At 41.9% G+C, this 15,617-nt stretch overlaps 1 protein-coding gene and 1 pseudogene across 2 annotated transcripts in view; one reads left to right on the top strand and one right to left on the bottom strand.

The window, feature by feature from the left end:
- The window catches only part of CAMTA1 (calmodulin binding transcription activator 1), a 3,643,069-nt gene that overhangs the window by 1,076,731 nt on the left and 2,550,721 nt on the right, over positions 1-15,617 (top strand). The window lies entirely within an intron of this gene.
- Positions 13,562-13,843, bottom strand: LOC138473645 (dynein light chain roadblock-type 2 pseudogene; annotated as a pseudogene).

The raw sequence follows: 15,617 nt of genomic DNA, 5'->3' as shown, positions 1-15,617 counted from the left end.
AAGTAGGTGATTAAGAGTACATGTTTTAGCGCTATGAAATGGTAAAACTGTGGTAGAAAGCGCTATATAAAAACGTTAAAATGTCTCCATGTTCTTCTTTTCCCGTTGAGAAGAATGTAAGTGATTAAGTGAGCAGTCAAATAAGTGTAAAAGTCAAACAAAATTGGACTGTACACAGGTTATCTTTTTGGAACAGAGAACTCAGGTCTGCGATACCTTAATATATTTTGGAGATTGGAGATGAACGATTGGAGATGAACATTCTCAAATGCATTTTTAAATGGTAGATTTTGTACATCACCTTCCACTTGGAGGGGACCCAGAAACATAGTTATGACAAAGGGGATGTTTGCAGACTTCCTTGCGAGTGGGTATCCAAAAGAGCCTATAAAAGCCCAAACTGGACTTGTAACTTTTAATTTAAGGATATATGATTGAAGGGCGTTGGGGGCTCCCATACAACAATTCATAAAAAACACACTGGAAATAATGACGTGCAATGATGATGAGCCGTCCGAGCGCCAGAGCTCGCCAACAGCCAAAGCCTATAATTGGCTGCCACTGGCTTTGTAATAGATTGATTGTCGAGTCGTCTTCTTGCAGTTGGGGCTGGCTGACATATGAGGAGGGTCGGATGGAGGCCACACCTGTTACGAAAACTGTGTAGAAATGCTTAAGTTTCATTGATTATGCTCTTCAGATGCTTGATATGTATTTTGTATTTGTATTTTATTGATTTAAACTGCATCCACTGGACAAACATTTTTGCCCTGAAGAAGGCTGAGAGTTCTTTATTCAATTACTTTACAACCGTTAGCCGAAACTCGAGTAGGCACAATACAATTGATTTCCGAGAACGATGAATTTATGCTACGTAATTCAGTTGCATGTAGGTGTCAATTCATTGGACAGCTACATTGTATAGAGTAGTGGCACACAATGACTTCAAGCATTTGGCATTTTGCTGGAATTAAATACACAGCCTCGTTGATGTTTTAATGTTTTTAAACTTTCCTTTCTTTTTGCCTTTCATTGGTATGGTTGCGTAACATGAGATTGTGTTTAGGATGAATGTGTTTGGCTTTGATGCGGATGGGTTGGAGGGCCTTTTGCCAGGATCTTTGTAATAATCTGGCAGTGCAACCAGTGAGGTTCCACAGATCGCGGGCTGAAATCTCTGCCCGCGTTCCATAGAACCCACAGGCTCCTTTCCCCTAGCCTCGTTTTTTCTTCATTTCCCAAACCCCCTTCCTCACTTAGCTTATTGTTGCAGAGACTTCCCTCCTCCCTTTTCGGGCTGCAATGGTAATAGAAGAGGGGCTCTGTTCTTCTACAACCCTGGCAGCCATTTGGATGAGTATTTTCATTCTTGAACAGGACGACCGCGGCATCCCATTCAATGAATGAAAATATTTTTAGCACCCCAAGTTACCACCTTGGTAACCCGGGTTGCTAATGGGGTTAACACTCCATTCCAAGGGCTGGAATGGGGTAATAGGCCACAGCCTTCGTTAGCTGCCCTTGCTTGGGCAGCCGGACCATTACTCCCATTCCAGAACTTGGAACAGGGTGTTATCGACACATTAATTCCTTCCTGTGGTTTACAAGCACATTGCATTTTTTAATAATGTTTTCTAATTTATGGCAAAATAAATAATTAGAAACTTAAAACTCCCTTTTGATAATATTACTGAGAGTTTTTTACGAATCTATTTGAATTTTGTGTGTATTATTTGTGAAATATGAGATGGCTTTTTCTTGGGTTTGGTCTATAATTGGCAAGAGAGCATCCCATCAGTTGCGGAGGTCTGTTCCAAGCCTTCAAAATTTGACTGGTGCCAGTGCAAAGACAGCTCTGCTCTTCTGTACAACCTTTCAATTTATGTCAAGCATCGCTGCACTGATCATGTTTGAGTATTAAAACAATCTTGCTACCCAATATACACATTTGTCTTTTGATAGGGCATGGTTATCTCTATTGTTAGAATTGTATTCACACCCGGGAAAGACAGACTGACCAATCACAATCTGGCTTTCCCAGGCACGATTGTGCATTCATCACCCGTGATGGAGAAAAATAAAAATGTCAAAAAATGGCTGCCGTCATTAAAATAGAAAAGGGACTAGGTCCCTTTCAGATAACCGGGGCTATTTTGGAACATGTTTTCCATGGCTGCTGTCATCCAAAAAGTGACATAGTCCCTGCAGACATTTTTTTGTAATTTTTTTTTCTCCAATGGGAGATGGGCTTGCGATGAGCTCATCTCCCGTTGGATAAAAAAAAAGACAACTATCTTCACCCTGGTTAATACAGGGGGGGGGGCGAATAGCTTTCACGCCCTGCCCGTGGGGCGAACATGGGGTTTAATGGCCCTCAGCCCCAGCTGAGGCCTGAGTAGTTCGGGTCTACCAAAGCTCGGGCTGGCCGGCTGTTAAACCCCACGTCCGCCCCCGAGCCGGGGCAGGAAAGCTATATTAATAATACAGATGCCTATATTGCATTATCGGATCACTGCTCTTTACATGCACATACCACCCTTCTAGAAAAACATATCCTGAGATGTCAGTGTTAATTAGTTCTCAGTATCTGTTTCTTCTCTTTTACTTGCTAAGGGCTTCATGTGTTTGGACCTTTTATACCAAGCTCTGCCCTGATAATCAGCTACTGCAAATCAATGTCCTCGTGGGACTTTTTTTTACAAAATAATTCAGGTATTCGGATGTCTCTAATACTATGATTAGTTAGGCACGGTTTAGATTTATCTGCTTTATATGTTTATATGCAGTGCAAATAAATAGAAAGTAAGATACTGCTTGTTTCAGCAGATGGCAGAAGGGGCACATTTCTGTTCCTCACGAGGACCATGTGCAAGAAAATGCGACTAGGGGGAGACTGCCTGCTCTAAGTTTAAACAGAAGGGAACGAGTTAATGGATCACTAATTGTGTCCAAGTGTTTTTCCATCAACAACCTATCCTTTATCTGCAGGTATGCTGCCACTAAGCTACTGCCACGGGTACCATTCATCAGTGAGAGAATCGCCCACTCTTCCAAAAGATTTCTTAACATCCCCTTGGATGTGTGGTTGATCGTACTTGGTGAAATCCACCATTGGCAAATGCCTAGGATCACTCACACACAGGTCTTATGTGTTTGAACGACTTTACTTTACTTTAAAACATTTATTACGCGCATCCATGGACCCTGGGGCTTTAGGGCGCGACAAGAGACACTCAACATAAATACAAGTAGGCCCTAGGGGAATCCTATTTCCAACTTTCAGTGTATAAGTTACCTATGAGAACAGGAGGGTTTACAATTTCATTTTAAATATTTCCGTAGATTCCAAACTTCTTATCTCTGGGGGAAGATTATTTCATACTTTAGGAGCAATTACAGAAAAGGCTGTGTTCCCCATTTTGGCCGTGCGACATTTTGGTATGGGAAAAAATGTCAGATTGTTAGATCTTAGTAATCTGTCACAAGATCATGCACAGTCTACATTTCTGGATGATCGTTAAAATTCGGAATCGAATTCTCACTTCAACCGGGAGCCAGTGTAGGGACCGTCTGGCCGATGTAACATAGTCTCTACGTTTAAGCCCCATTATTACTCTAACGGCTCCATTCTGATAGACCTGGAGTTTATTCCAGATAGTCTTATCAATGCCTATGAGTAGGCCGGATCAGTAATCAATTTTTGCTCTGATGATAGCTCTAGCAATCGTTTCCGCATTCTCTTGGGAAATCAGAGGTCTTAAGTGAACCAGCAGTTTAATATAACACACATGATGATACAAAACTGTTTATATGAGGTCTTATTGTGAGATGCTGGTCAAGTATTACTCCAAGAATTTTTACTTTCTGCAATGGAGTAATAACTTCTGCTACTATATGGAAGTTTTCAAATTCCGTGCCCAGTTTCTGTATCATATGAGTAGATCCAATTACCATCAGCTCAGTTTTGTCCTTATCGAGTGCTAGTTTATTATGAATCATCCATGACTCAATAAGGTCAAATGTTTTGTTAATTTCTATTTCATCCTGTTCATCATTCCCAGTTAATGGAATGATACATTGTGTGTCATCAGCGTAGTTCGTAAAAATTACGCCCTCATGAGTCAGCCTAGCAAACAGTGGGGCAGTAAAGATATTATAAAAACATGGTGAAGTACATGCACCCTGGGGGACTCCACAGCTAACTTTAGTTGGTATCGATTCGGCGTCTCCAAGATAGACCATGCTTTCATGATTACAGAAAAAGGAAGACACCCATTGAGTAGCAAGTGGTGAAAAGTTTGCAAAATCCCTTAACCTGGTGGACATGATTGAATGGACCACCAGGTCAAAAGCGGCTGATACATCCAACAGCATTAATAATGAAGCTTCATTCCTGTCCATACGAGTGAGTAGTCTCAGTACCAAAGCCCACTTAAAAACCTGATTGGTGATCATTAAGGACAGGGTAGATTTTTAGATGGGTGGAAATTTGTTCATACACCACACGATCTAACATTTTCAGTAAGAAAGCAGTATTAGTGATAGGCCGGTAGCTGCTAGGTTGATCGGGTGACAGTCCAGGTTTTTTCAGAATTGGCATTACTCATGCCTTTTTTAGATTGTGAGGTACCATGACGGTTGTCAAAGAGGTATTAATGAATTTACATATTTCCCCTAACAATGTGGGTGAGCAAAATTTAATGATCATTGTGTTTGAGCTGCTTTATTATTGTATCTAATTCCGTCACTGAAATTGCAGAGAAGTTAAAAACAGGGAGGAAAGGGGGTTTCTCATAAGCCCAGTTAGATGCTTCATTTTCTTGACTCAGATTATTACTTTTTTCAGTAATGGTATTTATAATTTTCTTAAATTTATCCTGCAGAGCTTGTTGCATCAAGTCACACCAGACGGTATTATCTTTAATCAATTTTTCTGGAACAGTGTCATTAGTTCCTGCTCCTTTAGGATGCAAAAAAAGCTCTTTAGTGTCCGACTGGGCATTTCCGATTCTGGTATTAAAGAAGGTTTTCATTGCTTCCAAAATTGCCAGTTCATACTTTTTAGCAGCACTCTTGTACATTTTGAGGGAGTCCAACGTTCTGAGGCTTTTCCATGTGTAGAAGTGCTTAAGAGTGAGTGCTTTCATGCTCTCTAGTTCTGGTGACAACCATGCATTCCGCTTACACTCGACCTCTGGTATCTTTTTCTTTAGTGGTGCTACGGTATTGGCAATGTTAATACGTTTAGAGGAGATGGCCATAGACAGTTCCTCAGGAGATGTTACATTAGATAGGTCCGATAATGGGTCGAGCAGTGGCTCAATTTTATGAGAGGTAATGTTTTTTAAATTGTGAGATAGAATTTCAATACCACCTCTTTGTTATATTTTCTTTGGGAACTTAGCAATTACTGTGAACTCAAGAAAAAAGTGATCAGACCAAAGACATGGAGAAACCAAAATATCCCTGGTCTTTACTTTATGGCAGGCTACCCAATCTAAGATATGACCTAGGTTGTGAGTGGGTTCCTGTATGATTTGTTCAAAGCCTAATTCATTTAGAGCTAATGACATCTCAGATGCGCCATTATCATCTGCATGATTTAGCCAGAGGTTAAAATCTTCTATAATCAGGGAACTAGAATTCGTTTTCAAATGAGAAAGAAGGAAACTAGAAAGGTTTGCAGGGAAGCCCTCCGTTACGGTTGGGGGTTTGTATATCGATAACACATTTAAGGTGGATTCTGCATTCAAACGAATTTTCGCGTAAAGCGAGTCATCTCCATCCATAAAGTGACCTTTGGTTTCCCATATGGTTAGGGATGACTTATAGATCAAGGCAACTCCTCCACCCCTGCCCTCTAATCTATCACATTCTCAGAGATTGCACATACATCAGTGTTATTTCCTCTATTTGAGTGGCCACTTCGACCGCATATTTAACTAAGGATTAAGTATTGAGCAAGAGGAATTTCAAATTTGCAACAAAGGAGACCGGCGAATTTAGATATGTGTGGTGTTTATATCATTACTGGGTGATAGTCTATATCCTTAATGTTGTTAGTATCTGTGTCAGTGGGCTTATATACAGTAATCTGTTTAGTAGTATTGTGATTAATGTGATCGATAGAAGTCGTATCCTGAGTCATGTGGTTGGTAACCAGGGACTGAGATATAGTCCATTTGTGAGGAGCCGAGAACTGCATTGTAATCTTAGGACTCAGTGGTTCCTTCACTTGTTGATCACTATATGTATCATATGGTGCGGTACTCCTATAGGAGTTAGAACAATTATCAGTGACCATGGAGGAAACAGTAAGTGAAGTAGCAGAACTACGTTTATTAAATATACCTCTTGCAGCTTTGATTGGGTCAGTACTTCCACAATACCCATATCCGTTAAAAGCAAGTCTCAGTCTACGGTTGTGCACGGACTTGCACTGACTTGCTAGCCACGCCCGCGCCCGCGCGTTCACGCCGGGTTTCTAGGGGAAATAAGCACCAAAGAATACCACTGCTACTGGGTAGTGTCGTCTTTGGTGCGTATAGTGCGTTCAGAGGGAAACAAACACTCTGATTCTACTCGTACTTGTCTATTACCAAGAACAGTACACAATTCAGATTTTAAACGTGCAAATAACAGTAAGTATCAAAAGCAATATCATAAAAAATCTTACAAGGCTAAGAAGAAGGGTGCACTACAAATTAAAATATAACACGTATAAAATACACGAGATGGCAGCAAATAGGTAAATAACAGGTTATTCTGACGACGACAGAGAGCCACCGTTAAGCTGCTTTACTAAGTTTTGCATGGCCTCTGTGAATAAGGTCATACTAGTTCGGGAGAGGACCAAAGTCACAGCCAACACAAGAGAGGTCAGAATTTAATAATAGTACCTATTGCCTGCCAACTCAATTCTAGATGGAGGATGGGATTAGATGTGGATTTAGGGAGACAGAGCAACCTTTTTAGGAACTTATGTTATTAAACTGTAAAAACAGATGCATTGGTATGGACCCCAGGTTTTGCGCCTTACGTAGCCACCTGCCTCGCCAGATTTTTGAGAACTTGCAAGGTTGGGCCTTTCGCTCTCTGTCCATCGGTTTGTGAACATTTTAGGGTGGCTTCAGCCGAGCATCTTAGCTTGCACAAAGATTTGTTTACTTGGTCAGTCCAGTTACCATTCCTATTAATGCTTAGGCTCAGATATCAAAATTTGGTATTTCTTCAATAGGTTTGCAGTTAATTCTTAGATTCATTTTTGTGTGAGCATTATTCCTATGTGAGCATATCATTGTTTTTATTTTGTTGATATTGAGTTTGAGGCCCTTGCTTTTGCAAAGTGATGTGCATTTTTCCATCAGGTTGTTTAGCCCCACCAATCGTTTGAGATATTTGTACTGCGTCATCTGCGAATCGCAATATCTGTGGTTTTTTACTGCCAAGAACCAGTGTGTCTACATGCAGAACGATTATTTCTAACTCTATCTCATTTATGAAATAGACACAACCTTGCCACACCTCCTTCTGTACAGCAAAATGTTTAGTGGTTTCACCCCCTGGCTACATTCTCCGTATACAGCCAAAATATCGCCTTTATGGTTTTTAATGGTATTCGTTGTCGTCTCTCGGAGTCCCTTAACTCCTGTCTCGGCACTACATCGAACGCCATCTTTAGGTCGATAAATGTCAAATACAATGAGTGTTTCCTGAGGGTTCCATACTTTTGCACCATTAGAAATAGTCTAAGTCCCTGGTCTGAGGGTAGCCTGAAGATCCGACATGGTTCCGGCCCTCGAAGCATGAAGTTGGACAACCCTGGTCTGCAGATATATTGTATAGAAAGGTGTGAGAATTCCTTTACAAGTGTGTGGCTGTAGACTGTCGCTGTTTTCTGTCTTTTATTGAACAAATCTGATTTTACTGGCAAGCACTTTCTCAATGCAAACTTGCCAAAAGTGGCTATGCACACAGAAACTGTTAATAGGAATCCAGACTAGTTTCCAAAATCATGTTATCTCATTGTGCCCTCGTGCCAGTTTCTGACAATATTGGGACTGTTTTGAAACGGGCTGACCCAGCTTTGGGGTCCACCCACTGCCGCAGTTATGCGATCAGCCGCTTAAGTGCGGCAGTGGGAGGAGCCTAAAGTGAAACCTTGTGAACATCAGCGGTAACTTACTCGCCCTCAGCATTTGTATTCAATCTAAACAAATCTTGGCATGCAAGTTTATACTCACCAAAGAGGCACATTTTATTTTGAACTGTTCATCTTGCTGACCTCTTTAAGATATAAGAAAGTGTTTCTACCTGGTGAAGATCAATTTTGTTTAAAAGGTTAAACACAGAGGGAGAGAGTTGGTTACCTAGTCTCAGCGCCCTAAGATCTGTGCGGTGGTGATTGGCACAATAAAAAAGCTGAGTAAGATAACATACCATATGATAAAGATCACAGTTGTACATTTGCACCTGGGGAAGGGCGCTCAGCCAATCAGGTGACTAGAGACGCGGGTGAGAACACACAGTGTACCGTCCATGGTTCTCCAGCCAACTGAGGCCCTTCTCTGGGTGGCGCCATATTGATTTTGAGTAGGCAACAGGGAGAGTCTCCCTTTTGCCTCCACCTTCTCCTCTACCCCAAGACATCCCACTTACTCGCTGAATCAGAGCTTTGTGCTCCTGTCCCAGTGCTCTCTCCCTCCCGTCCGTGGCCACCATAGACACAGAAAAGGGACTGCATCCCTTTTATTTGTACAATGGTGGTGGTCATCTTGTTTTTTGTAATTTTTCATGGGAGATTGGGCTTGCACAAAATGCATGGAGCCCCTATCTCTTGAAAAAAAAAGATGAAACTATCTGCAACCGGGACGGAGTCTAAGGGTGCAAATAGCAATCACTTCCTTATCGGGGTGCTTTCAAGGTCACTAATGGCCCTATGCCCTTGTTTCGCTTGGTCCAGCCTAGGCTTGGTCTGTCGGACATTACCAATGGCAGCAGCCCTGCTAACACTTGGGTGATAACTATAATTTGTCCATTTATCTGGTCATGTGAAGTGCTTATTGCACACTGAAAGATGGGGACAGGATAACACTGAGCATGCTTTTGAGGATGCTGATTGGTCACACATGAATCACAGAGGAACCAATGGAGTTTTCGAACATTGGTCAAGGAAGCCGAATATGGAGGATGGCACTGAGGTCTAAAGCGTCTTTTCAGATCTCTAGTTCAAGCTACTACTATTATACTTACCTTTTGAGTTTTACTCTTCGGGCTTACTTTAAATTGTCTCTAGCCTAACCACGCTGCTTAGGTAAGCTGCTGCAGGGACCTTCTGCATGGGACCGGGCATTGAATCAGTTACATCAATAATGAACAGTCAACTGTTGAAGACACCCCAAACTTCTTTTAATGTAGCGTTCAAACACACTCAGCTTGAGTTCATTCCCTTGAGTTGGTACAGCCTCGTCCTACTTTCTCGCAACAGGAAGTGATGACATACTTCATCCAGTAGAAGGATATATTTCCGGAACTTCATGAGGACAGAATAGAATGTTGACTTGTTCACAGTCACATGTCTTAATTTGAGAAATGACGTTTTTGTTGTTGTGGAGATTACTGCATGACCTTCAGCGGGAGCTTGGCTGTCACTCCTTGGAACAGCAGCTTGCTTGAAGGATGATGTCTAGGTGGTATCAGTTACCTTTGATCTGTGACCACTATGCTGTGCATGCAACCTCAGATCAAACGTTGTCCTGTAGTTTTCCATGTAGAACTATGCACCTTGATGCAATTTGCTTGGTCTGCAGCACGTTATAAATCCCTATACCAAATCACAAAAAGCCTTACTTTGCACACAATGAGACTAAAAAGAGCTGGGGGGTTGAGCTTCCCAGTCATAGCCACCAGGAATTGAAACGCCTTACCACCTGCGCTCAGAGCGGAACCGCCATACTGGGTCTTCTGAAAGAACCTTAAGACTCTGCTATTCGACCAGGACTTGACCCTAGCGGCACTCCATGCCTACTGATACTGCTACCTTGTGTAAACTATTCAATTGTTGCACTGCAACATTTACTTATCTTAATGGAACTGCTACTTCCCAATGTACTATGCAATCATATTCTTATGCTATTGTTTCCGGTGCCAATAGCGCCTTCATGCATATGGGTTCTGCACGCTTTACAAATGACAAATAAATATATAAATACATGAGAATATGTATTGGTCCCCACGAGTAATCAAATCTCTCTCTGGTTACCCCATCACAGAATAATACTGATTACCCAATGGGGGCACTTTCTCCTCTCTAGTTAATTGTTTGTGCTCTACTTCTCACCGGGCACTGTTACCCTCTGTCTTCTTCTTTACGCAGTGTCCTCTCTGAACCAATTATCGAGGTGATTTAATTTTGGCAGGCGCCTCTATGTATCAGTGAATTTGAGTTTGGGGTTTCATCCACTGCCACCTGAAGGATGCGCTCTTGGGTAGTTCTGCGATGCGTCCTTAGAGAGTGGAAGGTTACGGTGCTTCACCGTTAATTAGTTCCGCGCTCTTGTACCTGGGCACTTTTTTTGTCTCCGATTGCTTACTCAAAATTTCGATTCAGCCTTTAAGTGACTTTGTAATTTTTAATAGCAGCACTTGCACTGATTGTGCCCTCCAGTTTCCCATTCTTTGATTACATATTTAGGCTTGACTTCTCCTTTTGATTGAGGGACAACCTGCAACCCCCCCTGGATGCCAGAGGCATAATATTACATATCTGTGTTAATTATTCTGCAATGATTCTTTTCGTATTGTTTGTTCAACTGATGCGCGGCACATTATACAGTGATTACGGCCTCTTTCCCCCTCTTTCTGTGCTATGGCATTCGTTCGCCCTCTTATCAATGACGTATGGATTTATATAATGTACATATATTTACATTATTTACATATACTTACATGTATGTTTATTCGTTTTAGAGCTCATTGTTCTAATGCCTGTATTCCATTTTATTTGGTTCACAGATACTTTATTGTAGTATTTTTTTTTTTTTTTGCTGCTTGGAGAACTGAGTGGGTTGAACACCCGCTGAAGAGCTATTTATGTAATCTGTTATGCTATGTTATTTGGCATTTATATAGTGCTCTATATATCATTGGTATGACCTCAAAACGCTGGGAGGTTGAACGCCCTCGGGAACCGCACTTCTGGTCAGCAGAGAGAGATAGTGTTGTAGGGTGCGTGGGCGCACCAGATATGTGTGCAGCTGATGTAATTGCCGGGTGCTAGCTGCATCTTAGTGTTAGGTGTGGTGCTGGAGATATCAGTTGGATGTGTGCCGTCTGGTGGGTGGACACGTGGGTGCGTTTGGCCTGAAGGATGCATATGTGGGCGATTAGGCCGGAATGTGCGCGGCTAGCTGCACTTTATTAGGGTGGTGAGGTGTTCACGGGGTAGAGTTCCAAATTAATCAGGGTATAGCTTTGTTCTAGTTGAATGATGGTGTATAGTAGAGAGTAAGCGTAGTGATGTGATATGATGGTTATCTGCCGATCTTTTGCTCCAGTTCGACCTTTCAGACTAACAGGTGGATTAAATGAGTAATATGGAGTTAGCCAATTCAGTTTGTCGTGCACGCTATTAACATCTTGGCGTCGCTAACAGTACTATGTTTTGTAGATAACATTCCAAACACTCTATGGGCCGGATTCATGGAATTATCTGTGCGAAAAATCAGAACTTTATGTGCCAAACTACGTGCAAAATTCAGTTTGTCGATTCATGGAATCGACTGTGCAGCACTTTTACGTACTTTGCGTGGACTTCGCCAGGCTCAGCATGTTACTGCGAGTGGCCGAGTGCCTTGCACTGAGGGTAGGGTGCGGAACACGGAAAATGAGGAAGAACAAGGCAAAAAGTGGGCGTTGCAGGGAAATGGCCACGCAAAACCCTCATACTATCCGCCACCCAAAGGCAGGTGTACAGACACTTGCGCATATGATTCACCTCGCAGGAGTAGGATCGGGTGTCAGATTTAGGGGTGCATGCACACAGTCGTTTTTTCCGATCTGACTTAGGGGTGTGTAACGGTTTACGGGGTTCAGACGCCGATTTTCAGAGTTTTACTGAGTTACGATAAATTGTACGCATGTTGTCGTGGTGCCGGTAACAATTACGGGGGACCCCGCCGCAAGGTCACCAAGATGCAGACCTGCCTATGGGGGACCCCACGCCTTGTTTACAGGGTCCGTGTATGCGCGCCCGGGAGAGCAAACTTAGCTGTTCTGGCTGTTTTTGCTTTGCATGAGGACGTGCTAGGGGCATTTCGGCCGCGACGTGCATATACAGTTACTTTGCGCATACAATTCCATGAATATGCGGCACGCACAATTTCTATTCTGCGCGCTGGCTCACACACTGTCCTTCTCGGCGCACTGCCTTTGCGGGATTAATTTGCACTTTTCCATGAATCGGGACCTATGTTTTTTTTGTGGGTCTGATTTGTCTTTGTATTTACTTTTAATGTGTATACATTTTTATTGATGTTATGGTATTGGATGTGTCGTGTGGACTATTCCTAAATAATCATTTCTACTACTGAACATCAAGAAACAAAATCATTTGGTGACAATTATTTTTATTAAACTATTACTTTGCATAGCACTGTCAGCTGATAACCATATTTTAAAATGTTGTTATTTGTAACACATTCACACAGTGGGCCTCATCACGAGTTTGGCGGTAGCCCTTAAATCCGGCGGCAGCGCTAACACTGGATTTAAGGGTCCGACAGCTCTGAGCTGGGGGGAAATCTGCCGAGATTTTGTCGATTTTCGGTTTTTCCGCCGGGAAATCCGCTGGCGGTAAAAGCGTGAAATTTCCCCATTGAGCCCAATGGGGAATTCCCGAATGGGCTCAATTGGGAATGGGGATTTCCCGTGATCCGGCGCTAATGGCGCCGGTGGGTTTGGCGGTAGGGCTAATAACGCCAGCACTATTAGCGCTGGCGTTACCGCCCAGCTCGTGATGAGGGCCAGTTTATTGTAAGCAAAATTAATAGACAACTGAGTGATCTAAAAAGAAATCAGTGTTTATTGCTATTCAGTAGCAACAGATATGCCTGAAAGCAGCATGTATTTAAGACTCTGATCATAAAATGGAGTCTGAGTGGAGGCGCATAGACCAGATCGCTCAGATGGCAGATAATTCTGTTCCTTGAAACAGTTCAGCATTTGCACTATATAAATGGTCAATCTTTTTTTTTGTTTTGTTTTTTTGTTTGTTTTATTTTACAGGTATGTATTCCATGGTATACACATGTTTTATAACAGTCAGCAGGTGTTTTTTTCTTTTAAATACAAAAATAGTACACCATTTCAACATACTGCAATCAATAATTGAAAGGAAGTGCGTACTCCATTCTTGAGGTCAGTGTGCTGCTCAGACCATGAAAAACAACCATATCAGAACATGCACACATTATTAATTACCGTATGATTGACAAACATTTTAGACGTCTGTGTAATGCTGTAGTTTCCTCTCTTCACTGCTGCCAAAATGGTAGCTGGTCCTTTATTCTGAGGGGTTCTGGATAACAATAAGGAGATCTTCTTTATCCGGGGCTACCATCATTTCATGTTTCTTTGACCTTATCCTCAGGAAAGTTAGGTCGTTTTGAGGGTTGTCGTCTCTTATGGCTTTCATTGAGAGCTGATGCAGATGACCTGCGATTTGCACTGTGGAGGAGTTATCCAGGGTTGTTCGAAGTGGAAGGCCGCCTGAATTTACGACTATCGTTCCAATTTCCTCTTTATGGGACTGGATTCTCTTCCGTGTTTCTTCCACTTCAGCCATGTCTTACACTCCACCAGCACCAACAGTCATGAATTCTCAGGCTTAGTTGCAGTGGATGCTCAGCTGTAATTCCTTTCATTGTGTACATCTTTCCCTGAAACTGTGGATGAAAGGCTCAGTGCAAAGTGCTGTCTTTGCATTACTTTTTTACACATACATGAAATGAGAACTGCCTCTTTACTAAAGAAGTGCGTCACAGGGGGGGGTAGCTGCCTAATAAAGTTGGGACATATTATAATTTATATATGTGTTTGATTCTATTGGAATCGGTGGTGTATACAAAAGTTCACCTATGATTCATCCTGGTGATGTAAACTAAAAACCCCCTTGGGGGTGGCTATGCTCTATGTTATTGCAGGAAACCAGTTATTAGGGAGGTGCAGTTTTTTTATTATTGCACTCCACTTTCTTTATCAAAACAACAGAAACCAAAGTACAGTGTTCTGATACAATGAAAAAGCAAAAGAAAATACCGTAACCAGAAAGCAAAAATAACAAGTAGTGAACATTTTTACCAAGACTCTGTATAACAATATTATTTAAATGGTAGAGTTTTTTACCAAAAACAACAGAGAGACATTTGCTTTAGTAACAGAAGAAATTAAACAAATAATTTTCCCATTCGGGGAATTCTGCAACAGGAATAACGCAAGGCAGATCGGTGAGTGTTGGTACATGGTGTACATTTTACATATAGGTCAGGAGCAGTTTTCCTTGAAATGTCAATTTTGAGTCCTATACAGATGTACACTGGTATTTAGATCTATAAGTGACCAATCCTCAGTCGGTTTCCTGCAATAACATAGAGCATACCCACCCCAAGGGGGTTTTTAGTTTACATCACTAGGATGAATCATAGGTGAACTTTTGTATACACCACCGATTCCAATAGAATCAAACACATATATAAATTATACTATGTCCCAACTTTATTAGGTGGCTACCCCCCCCCGTGACGCAGTGCTTTCCTCAGCCTTAGGTTGCGCCATTTTGGGCTGCCCCTCTAGTGTACCTCTTTACTAAAGAAAGCTGCAATTCAAGCAGTAGTGTTTGTATTATGTTTTATTACCTTGGTGTAATGTATTGGAATTAAATGATGAGGTGACCACAGTTTTGTTGTTACAGGGGTCAAATCCTAAAGAAAACTCATTAACATACAAATTGAATGTGGTGTCACTAGAAATTAGCATATCAAGGTGCCCAATGAAAAAAGTGGGGGGACTTCTGGAAAAAAGTGGGGGAGCTCTGTGTAGAAACCTTGGAAGCCGGGAACTCCCATTGAAACGCAACGTTGCCATGAATTGCTTTCTGCCCCAAGAACAAAGGAAACCCCTCGGTTTTGAAGTTATTGTGAATCTAGGCAGTTGTCTTTTCCCCGCAAAGGCTAAATGATACTAGGTGCCAGCTTATATTAGTGCAGAATGGAAATCCCACCTGCTGGGGAGATATGTCCACATCTTGTTAGCTTCCTAGTGTGTTTTATTGGAAATGAAGAAAATGACCACTGAGAGGAGAGTGTTACCAATCACAAGTAAGGGGCCGAGCATGGTAGCACCTAGTGTTACTAATGCTATAGGGAAGTCATCCTTTGCGGACAAAAAGATGATGACACCTGCCATTTGAAAAACATGGGAATAGTATGAAAGAAGGTTGCGTCACAGCGGTAGGGATTTTCGTACCAGGAACATTATTTTTTTCAGGTGTCATAATTTCTGAAAATAGTGTGTGATTGGCTGGCTTGTCTTTGAGACGCTAACTTTTCCCGGATAGAGAT

This window comes from Ambystoma mexicanum, chromosome 8 (genome assembly GCF_040938575.1).
Source record: "Ambystoma mexicanum isolate Mex_15411 chromosome 8, UKY_AmexF1_1, whole genome shotgun sequence".
Classification (NCBI taxonomy): domain Eukaryota; kingdom Metazoa; phylum Chordata; class Amphibia; order Caudata; family Ambystomatidae; genus Ambystoma; species Ambystoma mexicanum.
The sequence above is the reverse complement of the archived record's forward strand: the minus strand, read 5'-3'. Positions and strand labels throughout refer to the sequence as shown.